Here is an 18,673-nt window from a genome sequence, read left to right on the forward strand (position 1 = left end):
TTTTTTTTTTTTTTTTTTTTTTGAGGACTTTTGCATCTATGTTCATCAGGAATACTTGGGTGTAGTTTTCTTTTTTTGTTATGTCCTTTCCTGGTTTTGGTGTTAGGGTGATACTGGCTTCATAGAATGATTTAGGGAGGATTCCCTCTTTCTCTATCTTGTGGAATAGTATCAATAGGGTTGGTACCAGTTGTTTGAATGTCTGACAGAATTTAGATGTGAATCTGTCTGGTTCTGGACATTTTTTGTTGGTGGTGTTAGCAACTTTTTAATTATCATTTCAATCTTGCTGTTTATTATTGGTTTGCTCAGAGGTTCTATTTCTTCTTGGTTTAATCTGGGAGGGTTGTATATTTCCAGGAATTTATCCACCTCCTCTAAGTTTTCTAGTTTTTGTGTGTATAGGTGTTCATAGTAGCCTAGGATGATCCCTTGTATTTCTGTGTTATCAGTTGTAATATATCCTGTTTCATTTCTTATTGAGCTTATTTGGATCTTGTCTCCTCTTTTCTCTCCTCTTTTCTTGGTTATTCTCACTAATGGTCTGTCAATTTTATTTATCTTTTCAAAGAATCAGCTTTTTGTTTAATTTATCTGTTGTATTGTTTTCATTTCATTTAGTTCTGCTCTGATCTTTGTTATTTCTTTTCTTCTGTTGGATTTGGTTTGTTCTTGTTTCTGTAGCTCCTTGAAATGTGACCTTAGATTATCTATTTGTGCTCTTTCAGACTTTTTGATGTAAACATTTAATGCTATGAACTTTCCTCTTAGCATCACTTTTGCTGTTTCTTAGAGGTTTTGATAGGTTGTGTCACTATTATCATTTAGTTCAAAGAATTTTTAAATTTACATCTTGATTTCATTGTTGACCCAAAGATCACTCAGGAGCAGGTTATTAGATTTCCATGTGTTTGCATAGTTTTGAGGGTTCCTTTTGGAGTTGATTTCCAATTTTATTCCACTGTGGTCTGAGGGAGTACTTGCTATAATTTTGATTTTCTTAAATTTGTTGAGACTTGTTTTGTGGCCTATCATATGATCTGTCTTGGAGAATGTTCCATGTGTTGATGAATAGAATGTAAACAAATCCTCAGAATATACCAAAATAAAATCTCCTTAAAGCGTAAATCTCAAAGGACCTAATAAATTATAACACAATGAAAAAAGCACAAGGTATTCAACAAATAGTATGATGAATAGAATAGTACCTCATATCTCAATACTAATGTGGAATGTAAATAGCCTAAATGCTCCACTTAAAAGACACCGAATGGCGGAATGGATAAGAATTCACCAACCAAGTATCTGCTGTATTCAGGAGACTCACCTGACACTTAAGAACTCATAAACTTAAGGTAAAGGGGTGGACAAAGATATTCCATGCAAACGGACACCAAAAGTGAGCAGGAGTGACTATTTTTATATCAGACAAAATAAATTTTAAAGTAACAGCAGTTAAAAAAGACAAACAAGGACCTTATATAAATGATAAAGGACTAGTCCAATAGTAAAATATCACAATCCTAACTATATGTGCACCTAACACTTGAGCTCCCAAATCTACAACAATTACTACTAGACCTAAAAAATGAGATAGACAGCAAAATGATAATAGTGGGGACTTCAGTACTCCACTGACAGCTCATCAAGACAGAAAGTCAATAAAGAAACAATGGACTTAAACTAAACCCTAGAACAAATGGACTTAACAGATATTTACAGAACATGCTACCCAACAACTGCAGAAAATACATTCTATTCAATTGCCTCTGATTCAGTTTTTCCTTCTTAAATAAGCACAGAGCACAAATCTTCAAGTCAGATATGTAAGCAGATTTCCCATCAAGAAACAGTGTCCTAATCTTCCTTTCTTGCAATAATTCATGTCTCTATCAGTTAAAGGCAATATGACTTTTCATGAGCAAAGCATCTGGATCCAGAATATATACAGTTGAAACCAGATTCTGACATGTAACAGCTGTGTTCAACTTTGTGCAAGATGTTGTTCTGTGCCTCAATTTGTGCATCTGAAATCAGGGATAACAGTAACTCCTATCTCAGAAGGTGGTTGTGAGAAGAAACTGAGTTAATAAGTATGATGTGTTTAGTCTGTTCCCTAGCACAGTGATCACCCAATAAATGTTAGCTACCAAATTTCATTTGGAGGCCCTGTTTTTATGGGAAGGTACAATTTTCCACTCATTCTCCTCACAAGAAAGAACAAAGAAATCTTTTAACAGAAATAATGCATTTCTAGTGACATCTGACCTTCAAGTTCTTTTAGTTCTTTAGGAAAAGGGTAGAAAATAATGGTTAAGGTCCCATAATGGGGTCTGACACTCCTTATTGATGCCTTTTATGATGTGGCTGGTGGCTCCCATTATGAAGTGCGGATACTTGGACATAATTACAAGACAATAAGAAAATTAACATTGGACCTCATTTTATACTTACTTGAGGCAACGTAGAACAACTGCCATTCTATATCCACCAATAAAAAAGGAATCAATCTTTAAAAGTTTAAACATTATCAATAAACACAAGATTTGTTTTTTTTTTTTTTTGAGACGGAGTCTCACTCTGTTACCCAGGCTGGAGTGCAGTGGTGCAATCTTGGCTCACTGCACCCTTCGCCTCCCAGCTTCAAGTGATTCCTCTACCTCAGCCTCCCAAGTAGCTGGAACTACAGGCATATGCTAACACACCCGGCTAATTTTGTTTTTCTGTATTTTTAGTAGAGACAGGGTTTCATCGTGTTAGCCAGAATGGTCTTGATCTCCTGACCTTGTGACCCGCCCGCCTTGGCCTCCAAAGTGCTGGTATTACAGGCATGAGCCACTGCGCCTGGCCCCAACACAGAATTTTTTAAAATGACCCAAATCTTTTACACATCATGCATAAATTCTAAATTGTATGGTGGACCATAGTGAAGAGTAATGTTTTAAGAACCACTAGACACTGTGGCTGATCTTAATTTCAAAAGTGTCACTATAATTAAAAGGCCTATTCATTCCATGTAAAAGAAAGGAAAAGCAAGCGTAAACTAACCACACTATCCAAACACAGCCTCTTCCCACTTGAGATTCTTGTTCAATGAATCATTCATTCTTGCGAAAATAAATAAAATTTATGATCATAATTTAAGAATGTCAGGAGATATGAGAAATATATAAATTTGGTACATCTAGAAAAGAAAATCCTTTCTGAGGAAATCTATTTTGACAGACCCAAATCATTTTAGATAAAAGGATATTTTATTACATTAAAAGGGCAGGCAGGAAAGAAATAGCATCAACAAATGAATGTAGAAGGAACAAGATGTGAAGGAAAATAAGCAAAAAGGAGAAAAAGTTACAGAACGAATATTTAGTTTACTGAATAATAAGGTGAATGTTGTAGAATAATCCACTCGAAACTGGCCATATATAAATTTAATATAAAAAAATTGGAATTTTTCAACATTAATTAGAGATAGTATTTCCCTGGCAAACCAACTGAATCACCAATTTTGTTACAAAGTAAAATTAGTATTCTTAGAGAACTTATCTTCAAACAGGTTATCTTGTATGTGATTCTGAATAAACTACAATATTTTTGGTGGTAAGAGGCTCACCTGCCTCTCATCCTCCAACACATTCCTTTCTGTCTTTCACTTCATGTATCCATTTTTTAAGTAGAAAAGATCTGACTAATTTGGCTAAGTAGGAAGACTATCTATTAAAATGACAAATATTTATTTTCATTAATTAGTGAGAAAGATTGAAACCATTTGAAAGTTTTAGGTTTGTGTTTTATTGACAGGAAATTTTCCTCTACTGAAAAATGTAAAATGAAATAGGAAGAATTTTCTTTCTAATTAGAAAGTAACATTTGCTTTGTTTTCATGGCATCACCTGTCTATGGTAATTTGTTTACACTCAACTAACAGTGTCCCTCAAATATAGCTAGTATTAGCATTATCATTTAATCCTTAAAAAGTATTTACTATAAACCTTATGCCAAACCATATTCTGAGAAAACAGCAGTAGTTACATATAAATTCAGGTGACCTGGTCACCTAGGAATCAACCAGATCATGATACATCTCCATGGCATTTCTTATTAAATTTATGTTCTTGTGAAGCTATGAAATAAAGATACACAAAAGGTTTATAATAAACTACAGTGGTGGACAGGTAGCTCTTACTCTAGTATCTCTTTATACAATGTATTAATTTTTAATAATATGTAGGGTACTTACAGCATTATTTTTATCAATTATATATAAAATCTGGCAAATATTTTGGGTTTAATATTTAAATAAGATCATTAATATTTTTCTAATTCTTCTTCTACAATGGTGTGACATACTAATATCCGCGCCCTCATGCAAAGCGTAAGCTAACCAAATTTTTTCTCAGTCTATATAACAGTCTAATAATTTTGCTTATCTTTCCAAGAAAACAACTCTTAGTTCAATTAATATTTTATATTGTTTTTCTTATCTCTACTTCATTTATTTCTGCCCTGATCTTGCTATTTTCTTCCTTCTGCTAACTCTTGGCTTAGTTTGTTCTTCCTTTTCTAGTTCTTTGAGGTATAATGTTAGATTGCTCATTTGAGATCATTCTTCTCTTTTGATGCTCATGATTGCTACCATAAAATTCCCTCTTAGCACTGTTTTTGCCACATTGCATAACATGATGTGTGGTGTTTCCATGTTTGTTTCAAGATATTTTTCTATTTCCCTATTACTTTCTTCTTTGACTCAACAGTTGTTCAAAAGTATGTTTCATTTCCATGTATTTGTAAACTTTTCATGATTCCTCCTTTTACTGATTTCTAGTTTTGTTCCATTTTGATCAAAAAATATACTTCACAAATATGTTGAGACTTGTTTTGTGGCTTAACATATGATCTTTTTCTGAAGAATCATCCATGTGCACATGAGAAGAATGTGTATTATTTTGCTGTTAGGTGGAATGTCCTACATGTGTTGGTTAGGTCCATCTGGTGTAAAGTGTAGTTCAAGTTCAGTGTTTCTGTATTGATTTTCTGTTAGGATAATCTAACCATTGCTGAAAGTAGGATGTTGATCCCCTACTGTGAATGTATTAGACTCTATCTATCCCTTCATATATTTTAATAACTTCTTTATATATTTATGTGCTCTGATGTGGGGTACATACGTATTTATGAGTGTTATATCTTGTGGTGAAGTAACCACTTTATTATATAATGGCCTTCTTTTTCTCTTGTGACAGATTTTTGCCTAAAGCTTATGTTGTCTAATATAAGTATAGCTACCTCTGCTCTTTTTTCCATTACATAGGATATATATTTTCATCCCTTAACTTTTAGTTTGTTTGTCCTCAAAGGTGAAGTTAGTTTTTAAAGTGAGCACACTATTGAGTCTTGATTTTTTATTCATTAACCCACTCTATGCCTTTTTATTGCAAATCTTAATCCATTTATATTTGAAGTAATTATTGATACAGGTAAGGATTTACTAATGTCATTTTGTTAAGTTTTTTTCTACTTGTTTTACATATCTTTTGTTCCTTTCTTCCTCTCTTGCTGTCTTTGTGGCTTAATGGTTCTCTCTAATGATATACACTGAATCATTTTTATCTTTTATGTATCTACTATGGGTTTTTGCTTTGTGGTTATGCTGAGACTTACAAAAGCACCTCATACTTATAACAGGCTATTTTAAACTAATAAAATCTAACTTGGCATATACAAACTCTATAGTTTTCTACCCATAACCCCCAGCATTTGAGGTTTTTGACGTCACAATTTACATTCCTTTATAATTTGTATCCCTCAACAATATATTATAGCTATAATTGTTTGTAATAGTTTTTCCTTTTAGCCTTCACACTAGAAATAACGTTAACTTACACATTGCCGTTATAGTATTAGAATGTTTTAAATCTAACAATGTATTTACCTTTATTTGTGAGTTTTATACATTCACATGTTTTCTTTTACTAATTTGCATCTTTTTCCTTCAGCTTGTAAAAATTATTTTAGCACTTTTGTCAGGAAGTTCCAGTGGGAATAAAGTCCCTTAGCTTTTGTTTGTCTGAGAAAGTCTTTATCACCTCTTCATCTTTGAAAGACAGAACTGCCTGGCATATTAATCTTGACAGACAAGGTTTGTCTTTTTCTTTCAGCATTCTGAATATACCAAACCACTTCTTTATGATTGCAATGTTTTTGATAAAAAAAATCCACTCATAATTTTATGGAAGTTTCCTTCTATGTAACAAGTAGTTCTCTTGCTGTTTTCAAAATTTTCTAATTTTGGTAATTTAATATAATGTGTCTCAGAGTGAGTATCTTTATATGCATCCTATTTAATATTTTTTGGGCTTCTTATATGTGGACTTCTATTTTCCTTCTCAGTCTTGGGAAGTGTTGTGCCATTATTTATTTGAGTATATTTTTAGTCCTTTCTTGATTTCTTCTCCTGGAATTCTAATAATGCATACATGGTTTCACTTGATGGTTTCCCATAATTTTCTTAAGCCATCTTTACTCCTTCATTGATTTTTTTGTTTCTTTAAGTGGATGATTTCCAATGACCTGTCTTTGAGTTCACTGATCCTTTCTTTTGCTTAATCCATTCTGCATTAGATTTTTCTATTGATATTTTAACTTCAGTTATCATATTCTTCAGTACCATGATTTCTGTTTGGTACTTTTTATAGTTTTTCTCTTTGTTGAAATTCTCAGTTTGTTCATATTTTGCTCCCCTAACCTCAGTGAATATCTTTATGACAGTTCTTTTGAATTCTTTGTTGGGTAAATCATGTATCACCATATCCTTATTTCTAGCATCTAAAGATTTATCTTGTTCATTTGGAATATATTTCCCTTATTTTTATTGACTCTCAGTGTTAGTTTCTGTTTATAAGACAATAGCATCCCTCAGTCCTTTTAGACTGGCCTCTTGTAAAAGAACCTCACCAATCCATCCAGTCACAGATCCTAAAGTGCCTCTCAAATCTCTGTGTTTGTCCAAACTGCTGACTCTGTTTTTAATAGCCATCTGGAGATGAGAGTGTGCCAAGTCTTGTCAGTACCTCAGAATGAGTAAGCCAGAAGCCAGCGTCTCTAGATGCAGCTGGAAAGGTTGGGGTGTTAGATGTTTGTTCTAGTTTCTTCTACCCTCAGGGTGAAGCTGACAGCAGAAGACAATCTTTCACCTTCTCTACACTAAGCTTGGAAGAGGATATATGGAAAATGCCTGCATTCTCCTTCCTACTATACCCTTTCATTTTGGCAGAATATTTTCTGTAAGTGGGTCCTTTGAATGTGTCCACCTCTTCGTTTTCTGTGATATAGGGAGACTCAAGCATGCAAAGCCCCATCAACTCCTGAATCTAGGTGGACAGGGAGTCAATTCCTTATGTGCAAGCTGTTCTATACACAGTCTTTTTGTGAGCTTGGTACATAGAAACATTCCTTCCAGAGAGAATCTACAGACTTGGTTTTATCACTGGCACAAGTCAAGAAAAAAGGTTCAAGGAGTGAGCAAACTCTCATTCAGTCTTCCAAAGGTTTATTGTTTTTCTACACCTTCGATTCCCAAATTCAGGCTAGATAGGAGCTCAATCCTCAATCAGCACCTGAAAAACTGGGCATGCAAGCCTCTTGCAGCAAAAAACTGGGAGATGTGCATTTTAGCCTCATCTATGCATGGATTATAGGAGGTTTAGGCCCTGGCAATGCTTGTGTGCTTATTTAAAACCATCTCTTTATTCTGTAATCAAGAGAGAATCACACATGTCTAGTACTAGAAGGTTTAGGATATGGTGTAGGAGTTGTAAAAGTTGGGACACTGATGCACGCACCAATGCCTTCCAGGAGTAATCGATAGACCTGGATTTACCCCTGGGATAAGCCAGGGGGAAAGGTTTAGAATACGCACAGCTCCTGTTCAGAATCCTGGAGGTCTATAGTGTGTCAGCCCAGTTAACTCTCTAATGCAGGCTTCTTAGTAGCTTGACTATAAGCAGCAGTAGTTAAAAGAGTTTGTGGAAAAACTCTCTCTATGGAAAAACTGGAAGATTTGAGTTTTAGCCCCTTTTCTGCCTCAGTCTTGAGAGAAGTCCCTGGAAGGGTGATCATGCGCATGTAGAACTGCTACATTATTTTGTGTTCTAGGGAGATTTGTGTATGCTTAGTCCATTATGCTTCCAAGGTAGGTGGATTAAGAGCCAAATTGTGAGGAAACTTATGGTTAGAATGCTATATGTGTGGCCCAAACCTTTGTCTCTTCAGGGGGAAGCTGGATGCTGGGAATTCTTTCCTTACTGGGACGGTGCTAAGGTTTATGCCTGAATGTTCCTCAGCTTTACTAACCTATTCAATACGGATGTTTTCCTCAGACCACACCACACCCAAAGACAAAGCCTCCCAGGAGCTAATTTTCCACCTTCGGGAGTGGTGCAGACTGATGTCAGAGAAGATGGTTCTCACTTCTCACTCCTCTCACCTTTTCCTCTCATTGAGAAATGTAGCCACACCACAACACAGGGTTGGAGAAGAAGCTGGGAACGGGACATAGCAAGGATCTCTATTACTCAAACAGTGGCCTTTCTGGCAAGGTAATCTGTTTGGCACCCATTCCCGGATGCCCATGGCAGTGGCATTGTGCAGTAGCCTGCCTAGGCTCTGGCCTCTGCCCACTCCACCTTCTTGTTCTGTCTGCCATGTTTCTGAGGGGCCTAGATGTTTCTTGGTCTGGCTCAATGTCTTCAACAAAGAACATTTTCCAGTCCATCAGAGATAAAAAAACAAACAAAAATCCAATGTGTAGGATTGTCTCAATTTGTTTCTCTCAGAAGTAATTGATCTGTGTGTAGATGTTTACTTGGTGTGTTGATGGAACAGGGAGAGTCAGTAGCCTCCTATTCCATGTTGCTGATGTCATCCTATATCCTATGTGTGGGGGCTTTTAATGGCTCTGTGGTATCCATTTGCCAAGATTTCCTTAATTATTTCCACTAATCAATATGTATTTGTGTGTGTGTGTGTGTGTGTGTGTGTGTGTGTGCTTTTCCTTGTTATGTGGGCATGAGGAACAAGAGAGTGCTCTGATATTTCTTCTTATAAGGGCACTTCTCCCATCATGAAAGCCTTACCTTCAAGATTTCATCAAACCTTGATTACTTTCCGAAGGCTCCATCTCCAAATACCATCCCACTGGGGATTAGGGCTTCAACATATGATTGGGGAGGAGGGCACAAAAATTCAGTTCATAACACTCTCTCTTCCTCTATTTACCATTACCATTGGTTGTTATTTTCTGATTTCTCCTTCCAAATGAACTTTATATTAGCTTTGCAGAATCACCCCTCCAAAAAATAATGGAAACTTTTCTTGTGATTATGCTAAACATATATACTTATTGGAAGAAAAGATTACAGTATTCCACAACACTTAATCATCAAGACCCATTTTCTGCCCCTATGAGTTCTTGTGCTTTAAAAAAATCATTTGAGTCTTACAAATTTATTTGTAAAATTATTTCAAGGTACATTAATTAATAGTAAATTCTTAAATGAAAAAAAATTTCTCTTTAATTTTATATCCTACCATATACAAATATAATAGCTTTCCTATATATCTCTTATAATTACACATCTTACTGAACTTTATTTCTAATAGATTTTAGTTGATATAGTGTATTATTTGCAAACAATGATAGTTTTATACTATTCTTTACAACAGTTAAAATTATTATACTTCTATATTGTTTTACTGCATTACCAAGAACTTCTAGACTTGTTTTAAATATTGTGGGGTTTATGATCTTGTATATATTTGTTCTTTACTTCAGTTTATTAGGGATACTATTAATAATGTGAGGTTTTATTACAGATTTACTAATATTTAACAAATTTTACATTCTTAGGATTAATCCTACTTATTTCTGCATTACTACTCCTTAATATGCAAAATTTTAATGTTTTTTATTCACAAACATATGTACTTCAGTTTTCATATGTGAAATTGGTGAGAAATTTTCTTCTCCTCCATTATCTTTCTCTTATTTTGGTATCATAATCATGTTTGATTCATATAATCTAGAATTGGTTAATCTTCACAAAAGATAATCATATACTACAGGCTCTGTTATCTCCTGAACATATTGGATATTGGTGCTCGTCTTCTTTGACTTTTCATTTCTGCTTTTTTCCTTGAGAGCTGGATGAATCTTAATGTTGGCTTTTAATTGACTAATTCTTTACTATCTAATGTACTTTCTACCACCTTTATTATTTTCAAACTTCATTACTTTGTGGGTTATCATAGACTTTTGAAGACTTTATTTTTAAAAAAATAAATATGGAAGGTCTATCTTCTGAGCCCTAACATACATGTAAAATGTTTTTTGTTGTTATTGGTTTAATATATGCAAAGATATGCTGTACATGTACTCATTATATTTTATCTCATGTTTATTCAGATATTTCACCAATGTAGTCTACAATTAAGTGTTATACAAAACTCTAAGTTTTAAGTATATTTAAAATAAAACATTGTAGGCTTTAATTTGTTTTGTTTTCTGTTTTTTTGGTCAGTTCTTTTACAGGGGATAGTACTTGATTGCCCAGTACTGGCACTATTTCTAGAACTATGTGAGAGACGTTGTAGACCTCTATTTAAAGCAACATGCCCAGATGAGTTTCAAAATGAAAAAATTGGAATTTTATGTTGGTTCTTTCACATGGCTAACTTAAGGATCCATAGACTTCAATAGATAACCGAAGGAATCAGATACAAATGTGACAGTAGCGTGCAGTTTTATTTCTATAACAAGTATTTGTTTTCTGTATTTGATAGAAATATTTTTAAAATGTGCTAGAGCTCTATTCTTTTTCTGGTTTATTTGCCGTTGACTTCTTATCTACTTTTATTACTTTCTGGGGCCAAAATTCCATAGTGACAGAAAAAGAGATGATTTTAAGTAGCAGCTGCTGTAATTGTCCCAGTTCCAGATCTCCAAGAGAATGCATGTTTGTATTGTACCATCCCGGATTTCTGTTTTTTCCTTTAGACATGATGCCAGTAACTTTAACAATGTATATATGCGGCTACATGATTTATTATCTCCCTTGATTTCAACAGTAACCTCAAGAAGCTATAAGTTAGTAGTATCCAGAGGCTGTCTCACATGTGTAGGCTGAACATTACTGTCTTATATATAACTCAAATGCTATCTTATCACTTATACATCATAAATCCCTCATAGAAGCCTTCAGAGAAATTCCCCAAACATAATCCTAGTTATTATATTATTCATTTGCATGTGTCATAATAATTTCATTACTTCGGAGAGCAAGCCCCATTATTAGGGCAACCAGGAGTCAGAAATATATTAGAAACCTTTGCTACTTTTTATTAAACTCCAACTATGTCCTTTACTCATCTCAATTAGTGATCCCATGAATTCCTAATTTAGTATCTCTCCCTCTCTCCATAAGATTTTAATACATTATACATACTCTTTTTAATTTAGAAACTTCAGACATTCTCTTTCTAGCAACTAAACCTGGTACTCTTCCCTAAGATTCCTCTTTGGTCAATGACGCCCTCTAGCAATACTCTCCTTACAAGCTAATTACAGCAGTGTTACCTAGTGTAACATCTAGGCTCAGTATAAGCTAGGAATAAGTTCCACAGTGGATAGATACGTATTCGACATTACACACTGTATTTTTTGGCAAAAGAATGCTACCTGAATATTTTCCCTGGTGTTCCACAGCTTGGCGTGACTCCCAGCTCTTACTTCCCCATGTTGAATGTGGTTCTCAAACTGGCCTCAAGACCAGCAGAATCAACTTCAACATCAGCACCCCTGGTTTTTTTTTTTTTTTTTTTTTTTTTTTTTTGAGACGGAGTCTCGCTCTGTCGCCCGGGCTGGAGTGCAGTGGCCGGATCTCGGCTCACTGCAAGCTCCGCCTCCCGGGTTTACGCCATTCTCCTGCCTCAGCCTCCGGAGTAGCTGGGACTACAGGCGCCCGCCACCTCGCCCGGCTAGTTTTTTGTATTTTTTAGTAGAAACGGGGTTTCACCGTGTTAGCCAGGATGGTCTCGATCTCCTGACCTCGTGATCCGCCCGTCTCGGCCTCCCAAAGTGCTGGGATTACAGGCTTGAGCCACCGCGCCCGGCCACCTGGTATCTTTCAATAAAATGAAAATAGGTCCTACTTCAAAACTACTGAATCAGTATCCCTGGAGGTGAGGCCTAGCAATCCCTCCAGGTAATTTTGGTGAATGCTAAAGTTTACAAGCACTGGTCTTAGGGTTCATCTGGGGTTTCTTCTACTTCCTACATATTTGTTCATTATACCTGTGTTAAATTTGGGATCAATGAATGTTCTTCTCCAGGCATGGTAATTCTATCTTTGCCTAGACTGCAGCATTTACTGATGCTTTTTTTCGTTCTTCTAATTTACTGTATCCCATAGAGTATTTGGAGGAGGAGGAGTGTTGAATACATAAAGATACTTTAAGACCATTATAAATATAACCTTAATATTGCATTATGTACTTTTGTTACAACATAGTGCTACTACAGAAAAGTCTACTGGGTAGGTATAGGAAACAAATTTGTGGCAGTAAACCCTATAAAATGGCTCTAGTTAATAGGAGGTAGATGCACTTTTAGCTTCCCCACAATTTGTCTCTCTTATTGGTGCCTCTTTGTACAATTTCCCTCCTTAATGAGCCTCCATTATTTAGTGCTATTTTTTCCTCATATTTTTCAATATCTCCTCTAATAACAAAACTGTTCCTATGAATCTATTTCTTACTTCATATAGATGTGGGTCCACCCCTGCATATTTGTCATATATAATATATAATGGATATTATTTATCAGTATGTATTAGGGAATTTTTTTTATTTCCTCAAGATGATAATGACTAGCTAAATGGATACATTGATTTCATTTTAAATTTCAAGGCTAAAATAAATCAAATAAAAGGAAACATGAAATTCAGAGTGAAACAGTCCAGATTTGAATCCTGGTGCTGATGATTACTGAGAGTTGATGAGTGTGCTACTGAATGTCTCTAAGCTTCTATGTTCTGAATTACAAAGAAAGAAAACAAGTTAATGCAAAATATTAGCATGTTGTAAGAATTCAAAATTAATAAGCAATGTCAATGCTTAGTGGGAATTCAATATCTTTTTCATTTTGTAACAAAGTTACTAAACTGTAAGGCCTTAATCTGTTACCACTGTTAGATATCTTTTGTATTTAAAAGGAAAAGTCAACATATTAATTCAAAGGACTGGGAAAATTAGATACCTATTTTCCATTACAGGACCAGGGGAATAACTACCTATCTCTGTCTATCTATTTATATACACACTCACACACATACTTCACTACAGGATTATAATTGGCTTCAAAATGTTTTTTATGGCCCATTAATTTCTATTACTATTGGTGGGAAAATTCCAGTGTTCCTCTGAATGAACAAGTCATCATGCTGTTAATAACTTGTTTGGAATTACATACTATAGATAACAATAAATTCTTTCTCTACACTTGAATAATAAACTGTAAAGACTTAACAGTCTTTCAGAGGCTGGGTAAATTATAGTGAAATACTACTAAAACATTCCCAGTACATCAGGACATAATTTTTGCACAAAAGAAAGATAACATTCTGAAAAGTTTCAATTTTATGCAAACACATGAGATGTAGAATAGGCTATGCAGCTCTCTCACACAAGGGAGAAAAACTGATGACAGCACCTTCCTCACATGCCTCCAAAGGCTGTGATCTGACTCAAGCCTTCTATAAGAGAATTATAACAAATTTTTTAATGCAGTAAAATAAAAAAAAAAGTTTGCAAAGCAAAACTGGGCATACATGTAGGTGTATGGCTCAAATAATCAAAAAGTCACAATGGGACACTCATATATGAGAGCATATAAACTTAATGAAAAAAGTTTCTGTAGTGAGTGGGAACTAGTCTAGGGCTGAACTAGGTAAATGAGGTGGATCTGAACCTTTGGTTGGTAGAAAAATATAAACATAAAGAAAATCTACCACGTTTTGATTACTTTATATGCACATCTCGTAGTCTGACTTCAAATGTTTTAGGCACAAATTTAATATTTTTAATCTAACATTTTCCATCACTTTCTCAGTAACAACTAATAAACTATAACCTTTGGAAGATGTGATCAGAGAAAGCTACCACTCCTGCCTCATGGCCCCTCCCAAAGGCATTGTTGATCAAGAGGTACAAAGGCTAATCTTTGAAAGAAACCAAGATTTCTGAAAAAAGAAACAGGAGAAAGTCGACAAGAATATTTATGGCAAAGGAGAAGCAAATAAATAGGAAAATGTCATGACAACCAATGACTGGCTCACCTATAACTTTTGCATGGCCCAGGGAAAAAGCACAAGTAGAGGTCCACGTACCATCTATCTAAATATCCAAACATGTAAGGTTATAAATCAATCCAATGCCATAGGTTTTAGAATGTTTCATTATGATGTCACTCACTCCAGATAACAATTTCTGTTTCAAGTTATCTATTGCTACAAACTACCCTCAAAACTTATGGGCCTTAAACAATTGTGTTCGCTATTTCTCAGGATTCTATAGCTCAGGCAGGGCTTGGCAGAGATATTGCTGTGTGTGGCATTAGCGGGGGTGGTTTGAACAGTTGGAGGTTGGCATAAATGAAGTAGTGTCACTTGTTTGAATCCTAGGTTCTTGTTGTTGGCTAGTTCCTCAGTTACTGTTTCAGCTGGGTTCTCCAGGAAGAAAAAGCTACAATGGAATTAGGATTGCAAGCAGTTTTTCATGGAAAGGTGTGTCTAATGCCTATGAAAGATAAATGAGAAGGGAAGCAGAATTGGACAGAGAATGCCGTCAGACCGTGACGAAGATTTGGCACCTATGAAAGGAGGTAGGAAACTGAACTGTACAAAGTTAACTTTTGATGGCTATTCAGATCTGACAAAATGTTGATCGATTCAATGTGTGGCTCCAGAGCAAAAATTGTCATGTTGGGCAGGAATCACTAGAACCTAGTAGCCCCATTCTGCTTAGCCACAGGTTGGGGGCTAAGAAAAGCATGGCCCGCCTCAGTTTGAACACTGAGTTAGATCCTGAAGAACCTTCAGCTAGTGGCTTTCAGTTGACTGCCCTCCTTGTTGAATGCTGAATTCCTTCTTGAAGAGAGCATACCTCTGCAGCTGACATAGAAACTTCCATGTGGCCTCTCCGTAAGGTTAGGTTGAGTTTCCTCACAGCATAGTGTCATGAGCATGGTGGTTGGCTTCTCTGGAAAGCAAAACTTCAGGCTGCCAGACTTTCTTAAGCCTTAGGCCAGCAACTGGCATGGTGCCATGGCTAAAGGGCCAGGCCAGACTCAAGGAGAAGAGATTATACAAGAATGCAAATATCAGGATGCATAATTCATCTACCCTTGGCAACAGGAACAGTTCTGCCCTAACATTTTCAGGACCTGAGGTATAAGTATACGTGGAGGCCCTCATACTCCCCCTGCCATTATTTATGTGATAGATTGTATTTCTGTTATATATTGAATTAGTAAACTATTAAAATATATTGTATTCTCCTATCTTGAAAAATACAATCTCCTAAGGACCTAAAGGTCGCACTAGAATATGGTGGCATAGAAAGACGGACTTGTTTCTAGTCCCAAGCTCCCAGACTATACCAATCTACCCCTTTATTCGCAACCCAAGATACCCCCAATAGGGCCTATCATACATATGTTTCAACACCACAAATGACATATCGCAAATCAATCCATCTCCTCCACCTTTCCCTTCATCTGAAAAAGAGTCATCTTTTGGCCAGACCTCTGCCTTTGGGAGGATAGCCTAGGGAAAGGACTCACACAGACCCTGGAGGAATTGCAGGATTCCTCATACCTGGAGCAAAGTCTAGTCTATAGATATAGTCTATAAAGGGACAAGCCCCTTGACCAGCGAACTTTTTACCTTATAGAGAGAAGGGGGCATGGCTGAAGTGCAGCCAGAGGAGGACTCTGCAGAGGGTAAAGTCCAGAGCAGAAGCCCCACTCATCCAGGCAATACAGAGGAATTAAACAGAAGTTGTCTAGAGGAGAGGAGCAAAGGGTAATCTGACCTCAGGCTGCTCTTTTCTTTCTACTTTCCTTTTTGAAACAGCATAATAAACAGAGCAAATACATGTGGTGAGAATTCATAACAACTGGGAATTTTCTTATATAATATAGAAGAGTATATAGTATGTATATATAATAAAACATAAAAACATTTAAAATGAATGGCCATGACTACTGCTATTGACCTAGGAGCAAATGATATTGGGTTACATTTTAAAAGTATATTTAAATGTACAATGCATATTTTCATCCAATATTTACAGATATTGAAACAAATTTAAAAATAATCTGTGCATCTATAAATATGTTTCTACAGTTTTCTTTGGGCACAGAGAAAACTAAGCAGTGGTTGTTATTGACTCATGAACATTGATCAATTTGGGGGAATATAATAATGAAGGGTAGAGGGAAGAGTATGTTTCAGAACTTCTCCTGTGTCTCTATTGCTTGATTTATTAAAACAGGCATATAATCTTCATGCTTTAAGAAAAAGGTCAAATGCAGTTAAAATCAAAGAAAACGTGTGCTATTAAAAATAAATTTTTAAAATGTTGTTAAGAATTTAAAAAGACACACAGTAGCCAAAGAGAATAAGATTCAGGAAAGGTCATATGATTAGCCATAAGTCATAAGGTGGCTTAAAGGTTACTGTAAAATGTTCCATTTAAACAAAGTGAGGATGGGAGGTTGACTGAGACTTAAACAGGAAGGGAGGAGAATGAGGAGAAAGCAGTATGTGTGTGTGTGCGTGTGTGTGTGTATATATATATATATATTACATATAACATTTATATACAATATATAAATATACATGAAACGTGTGTGTGTGTGTGTGTGTGTGTGTGTGACTATCCACAGCTCCTTCTCCTCTTAACGTGTTACATCAGTGATTCCCAAGCTAAATTCTGTGGAAAATATTTTGAATATAAATGGTTATGCCTAAAATTAAAAATAAATAGAAAACAACAAAAACCAAAACAATATAAAAGGATCAAATTTCCATTTTGAAGATTTCATTTTCTTAGCATTAAAATGATAAAAAACCACTCTGAGAATCAATCAATAACTAGTTTAACTTTATTTAGTGCAAAGTTTCTTGAATATAGTTAGCCATGGACTTGTGCTCTTTGTTTTCTCACCAAATTCATATAATGATGACTACATTATATTACACAGTTCTTAAAAAAGAATTGCAACATTATTTGATTCCAATTAATTCTAAGAAATGATTTGGTAGAGAGGATACAGGCTGGATTGAGGTCCTTTTATGATTACAACATACTACAGAGTAGTTTTTAACACTATTCAAATTTTGTGAGCTTGTGTCAGGAGGAGAATACCAATAATAAACTGCCATTTCTTATCAAATTGCTTTCAGGTTTCACTGTATCTGCAGAAACTAAAGAGGCTGCTGGTGACTTTAGTAACCAATAAGATAACCAATATTGCTGTACAGGTTTGCTATGGAAATGACCATCAGTTATTTTAAGACTATAATTTATATAACGATTATAGCTATACCAATTCAACAAAAATAGAACAGGCAAAATTAAAGACGTGCACACTTAAAACACTTTAGGTTATTTTTGTAAATTTACTCTAGACCCTGAGGAACTTGCATGCTGAATATTTTTCCTACCCAAAGAAAGATTATACTACACAGGGGGAGTGGAAGAATATATATAAGTAATTGTAAAACAAATCATAATTTGAAAAAAAGAAAACAAAAGTAAAACATTCTATAAAAATACCAATGAACATCCAAACTGGAGAGTAAGAAATTAAGTTCCTGTTTTCAAACAACGTGACCACCCCTATTCAACACAGTGTTGGAAGTTCTGGCCAGGGCAATCAGGCAAGAAAAAGAAATAAAGGGTATTCTGTTAGGAAAACAGGAAGTCAAATTGTCACTGTTTGCAGATGACATGATTGTATATTTAGAAAATCCCATCGTCTCAGGCCAAAATCTCCTTAAGCTGATAACCAACTTCAGCAAAGTCTCGGGATACAAAGTCAATGTGCAAAAATCACAAGCATTCCTATACACCAATAACAGACAAACAGAGAGCCAAATCATGAGTGAACTCTCATTCACAATTGCTTCAAACAGAATAAAATACCTAGGAATCCAACTTACAAGGGATGTGAAGGAATTCTTCAAGGAGAACTACAAATCACTGCTCAATGAAATAAAAGAGGACACAAACAAATGGAAGAACATTCCATGCTCATGGATAGGAAGAATCAATATCCTGAAAATGGCCACACTGCCCAAGGTAATTTATAGATTCAATGTCATCCCCATCAAGCTACCAATGACTTTGTTGACAGAATTGGAAAAAAACTACTTTAAAGTTCATATAGAACCAAAAAAGAGCCCATATAGCCAAGACAATCCTAAACAAAAAGAACAAAGCTGGAGGCATCATGCTACCTGACTTCAAACTATGCTACAAGGCTACAGTAACCAAAACAGCATGGTACTGGTACCAAAACAGAGATATAGACCAATGGAACAGAACAGAGATA

At 35.3% G+C, this 18,673-nt stretch overlaps 1 protein-coding gene across 1 annotated transcript in view; it reads right to left on the minus strand.

Annotated features, from left to right (window-relative positions):
• The window catches only part of LOC108519869 (uncharacterized), a gene marked incomplete at its 3' end in the record, with an annotated part of 724,835 nt that overhangs the window by 631,824 nt on the left and 74,338 nt on the right, over positions 1–18,673 (minus strand). The gene's annotated exons all lie outside the window — the stretch shown is intronic.

This window comes from Rhinopithecus bieti, unplaced genomic scaffold (genome assembly GCF_001698545.2).
Source record: "Rhinopithecus bieti isolate Rb0 unplaced genomic scaffold, ASM169854v2 scaffold_48680, whole genome shotgun sequence".
In the NCBI taxonomy this organism is placed as follows: Eukaryota; Metazoa; Chordata; class Mammalia; order Primates; family Cercopithecidae; genus Rhinopithecus; species Rhinopithecus bieti.